This window comes from Canis aureus, chromosome X (assembly GCF_053574225.1).
Source record: "Canis aureus isolate CA01 chromosome X, VMU_Caureus_v.1.0, whole genome shotgun sequence".
NCBI lineage: Eukaryota > Metazoa > Chordata > Mammalia > Carnivora > Canidae > Canis > Canis aureus.
In genome coordinates this window covers 56,099,749-56,104,376 of record NC_135649.1, presented here as the reverse complement: position 1 = coordinate 56,104,376, position 4,628 = coordinate 56,099,749, and the positions used below count along the sequence as shown (strand labels likewise).

General features: G+C 41.7%; 1 pseudogene; it reads left to right on the top strand.

Moving 5' to 3' along the window:
• The first annotated feature begins 3,865 nt into the window (after positions 1–3,865).
• LOC144309042 (cyclin-dependent kinase 2-associated protein 1 pseudogene) lies at positions 3,866–4,222 on the top strand (annotated as a pseudogene).
• The last annotated feature ends 406 nt before the right edge of the window (positions 4,223–4,628 follow it).

Here is a 4,628-nt window from a genome sequence, read left to right as displayed (position 1 = left end):
AGATTGTGAATCCGAGAAACCACCAAGGAGCAGACACCAATGCAAGTACAGGAGGGTTTATTTACAAGCTGGAGCTTGGGTCCAAGTATACCCGACACAGCGGAGCAGGGGCTTGGACCCCAACGTGGGTTACAGCTGGTTTTTTAATGGGCTGGTCTAGGGGATTTTCAGAAGGGGTGGAGGAATTTTTTTTCCCCCATTCCAACAAGTGGGGGGGAAGGGGGGAGTTTCTTAAGATCTGATTCGGGATTCTCTGAGCTCCATTGTCTTTCTGATATGGGATTCCCTGCCGAGGGCATTCTGAGGTCTGTCGTCCTTTTGATATGGGATTTCCTGCCTAGGGCATTCTGAGCTTTGTTCTCATTCTAATATGGGGCCTAACTGAAGTAAGGTAAAGTTCAGCTCTTATTCACAGGGGCCTAAGATGGCTGTACTTGTGCTAATGCTAAACTTGAGGTGGAATGGCCTTAATTTTTTCTCGGCCTCCACAGTGAGGTCTCTCACTCAAAGACTAGATTATTTAATGTACCCTGAGTAACTGACTGGAAGCATGGTTTCATTTTTTATTTTATTTTTTTTCTTTAGTGGTTTTATTATGAAATATACTTGGATTTACAGAAGAGTTGCAAAGATAGGACAAAGAGCTCCCTGGGACCCTTTACTCAATTTCCCCCATGTTAACATCTTATGTAGCCTTGGCACAATGATCAAAACTAGTACATTAATATCGATACAATACTATTTACTAAACTATATATTTTATTCAGATTTTCCCCACTAATGTCCTCTTTCTGGGCTAGGCTCTGAGGATTGAATTATTTTTATTTAAGATTTTTTTTTGCATTTTTTAAATTTATGTTCGATTTGCCAAAGATAGTATAACACTCAGTGCTCATCCCATCACGTGCCCTCCTCAGTGCCTGTCACCCAGTTACCCCAACCCGCCAACTACCCCCCTTTCTGCAACCCTTTGTTTCCCAGAGTTAGGATTCTTTCATGGTTTGTCTCCCTCTAATTTTTCCTACTCTTTCCCCCTCTTTTCCCTTATAATCTCTTTATTTCTTATATTCCACATATGAGTGAAACCATATGATGATTTTAAATGTCCATAGATTCTTTGGTCTCCCTCTCTTTATGAGGAAGAATTTATTCCCCTTTCCTGAGTGCATGCAGACTTAGAGACTTGCTGCTAATAAATAGAATAAAGCAGAAAAGACAGTGTGTGACCTCAGAGGCTAGGTCATAAGAGCACTTTCACTTTTCCCTTTTTCCTTGATCACTCAATTTAGGCTAAGCCAGCTGCCGTGTCAGGAGAAAAGTCCATGTGAGAAAGAACTGTGTCTCTTTTTTTAAGATTTTATTTATTTTTTCATGAGAGACACACAGAGAGAGGCAGAGACATAGGCAGAGAGAGAAGCAGACTTTCCGTGGGGACCCTGATGCAGGACTCAATCCCAGTGCCCCAGGATCACGAACTGAGCCAAAGGCAGATGCTCAACCACTGCGACACACCAGGGCCCCTAGAACTGAGTCTTTTAACAGCCATATGAAAGAGGCATTTTGGAATTTGATCTTATTGTCCTAGTCAAGTCTTCAAATGACTACAACCCAGACTGAATCGTTTTTTTTCTTCTATTTTTATTTAAATTCCAGTTACTTAACATACAGTGTAGTGTTAGCTTTAGTTGTAGAATTCAGTGATTGATCACTTATGTACAACACCCATGTGCTCATCTCAACAAGTGCCCTCTTTAATACCCACCAACTATTTAACACATCCCCATGCCTATCTCTCCTCCAGTAACCTAAATACTAAGAGTCTATTTCCTGGATTGTTCCCTGCCCCCCCCCCTCCATGTTCATTTGTTTTATTTCTTATATTCCACATATGAGTGAAATCATGGGGTATTTGTCTTTCTCTGACTGACTTATTTCACTTATCATAATACTCTAGCTCCATGCCCCTGTAAATGGTAAGATTTCATTCTTTTTTTCTGGCTGAGTAAATTTCCTATATATGTCTTCTTTATCCATTCATCAGTCAATGGACATTTGGGCTTTTTCCATAATTTGATTATTGTTGATAATGATGCTATAAACATCGGTGTGCATGTGTCCCTTCAAATCAGTATTTTTGCAACCTTTGGGGTAGATATCTAGTAGTGAAATTTCTAGATCATAGGGTAGTTTGTTTTTTGTTTTGTTTTGCCTTGTTTTTTTTAAATATTTATTTATTTTATTTATTTATGATAGACATAGAGAGAGAGAGAGGCAGAGACACGGGAGGAGGGAGAAGCAGGCTCCATGCCGGGAGCCCGACATGGGACTCGATCCCGGGACTCCAGGATCATGCCCTGGGCCAAAGGCAGGCGCTAAACCGCTGAGCCACGGAGGGATCCCCCTTGTTTTTGTTTTGAGAGAGAGAAAGAAAGAGTGCATGTTTTTGTGTGTGAGTGGCAGGAGGAGAGAGAGAGAGAGAGAGAGAGAGAGAGAATCTTAAGCAGGCTTCGTGCTGAGCAGGGGTCTCTATATCTCACATCACTGAGATCGTGACCTGAGCCAAAATTGAATCAGATGCTTAACCTACTGAGCCACCCAGGCACCCCAGAATAGTTCTATTTTTAATTTTTTGAGGAACCTCAATACTGTTTTCCAGAGTGGCTGCACCAGTCTGCATTCCCACCACTACAGCTTTGTATAAAACTTGAAGTCTAGAATTCTGATGCCTCCAGCTTTGCTTTTCTTTTTCAAGGTTGCTTTGGCTATTTGGGATCTTTTGTGTGCCATACAAATTTTAGGATTGTTTCCTTCCAGCTCTATGAAAGATGATCGTGGTATTCTGATAAGTATTGTATTATTTTTTTTAAGATTTTATTTATTTATATATTTATTTATTTATTTGATCATTTATTTATTCATTCATTCATTCATGAGAGACACAGAAAGAGAGGCAGAGACATAGGCAGAGGGAGAGGCAGTCTCCCTTGGGGAGCTGGATGCAGGAATCGATCCCAGGACCCTGGATCATGACCTGAGTCAAAGGCAGATGCTCAACCAATGAGCCACCCAAGTGCCCTGATAGGGATAGTATTAGATGTGTAAATTGTTTTAGGTAGTATAGACATTTTAACAATATTTTTCTTCCAATCCATGAGCATGGAATGTTTTTTCCTTTTATTTTGTTATGTTCAACTTCTTTCATCAGTGCTTTATAGTTTTCAGAGTACAGATCTTTTACCTCTTTAGTTAGGTTTATTCCTAGGTATCTTAGGGTTTTTGGTGAAATTGTAAATTGAATTGATTCCTTGATTTCTCTTTCTGCTGCTTCATTATTGGTGTAAGAAATGCAACAGATTTCTGTATGTTGATATTGTATCCTGCACATTAAATTTGTGTTTCATTTCTATCGATTTTTGATGGAGTCTTTTGGGTTCTCTACATAGAGTATCATATCATCTGCAAATAGTGGAAGTTTGACTTCTTCCTTGCAGATTTGGATGCATTTTATTTCTTTTTGTTGTCTGATTGCTGTAGCTAGTACTTCCAGTACTATGTTAATTAACAGTGGTGAGCCTCCTTTGCCAGGGCCTACCTGCTGGCTCTGCTCAAATTTGTGGCTGCCCTTGAGTCAACCTTTCTGATGTATGAGTGATATACTGCAGTGGGTATCAGGGTGAGGGACAGTAATATTTGATCCTGCAGCCCCAACTATCAACAACAAATAGTGTGCTGGAGCTGGTCAGGGGTTACATGGTTGGCACTGGGCTGTGGATTTGCCTTGCTGCCACCTGGCTTTGCCACTGATGCCACCATCACTGGCCCTCAGAGCCCCTTCCAGCGCACTCTGCTGATTGGCAGGGAGAAGATGTCTTACAAACCATATTTGACAATGAACATGCCTGCCTTCTCCCTCAATACTGCTGGCAGTGTCCACTTGCCCTGTGCCAGTATGGCAGCATCCTCACAATACTACTAGCTGCTGAGTGACTACAGGCCATCCATCATCTCCGGTCTACATCCAGGGAAGTGGGAACAGCCATGCACCCCAAGGAAAATATACTAAACTATTGGCCATCATGGAGGAGTTGGAGAAAGATTAGACCCACCTATGTGGGAAACAAGAGAGTGCCATGGAGAGACTAAAATGAGGCATCACATCATTTACACCAGAAAACTGGTTCCAGAGTACTTGGTTGAAATAGAGCAGAATGCCAGATCCTAGCTGCCTGTTAGCGTGGGAGGTTTTCCATCTCCTTCCAAGATGAGAAATTACAGCTCATCTCCCATGTTCCAATGAAACTCTTGTTTTCAAAAAGGTAACAGTTTGGTTTCCCCTTCCCATGTTCCTCCCGTGGTTCATGAGACTCTGAGGTTGAGAAATATATTTGAAGTTGATTAGGATTTCACATTTTAAATAGCTATGAACCGCCCAGGTTTTGTTTTTGTTTTTTTTTCTTTTTAAAGATTTTATTTATTTATTCATAGAGACACACACACACAGAGAGGCAGAGACACAGGCAGAGGGAGAAGCAGGCTCCATGCAGAGAGCCTGACGTGAGACTCGATCCAGGGTCTCCAGGATCACACCCTGGGCTGCAGGCAGCACTAAACCGCTGCGCCACCGGGGC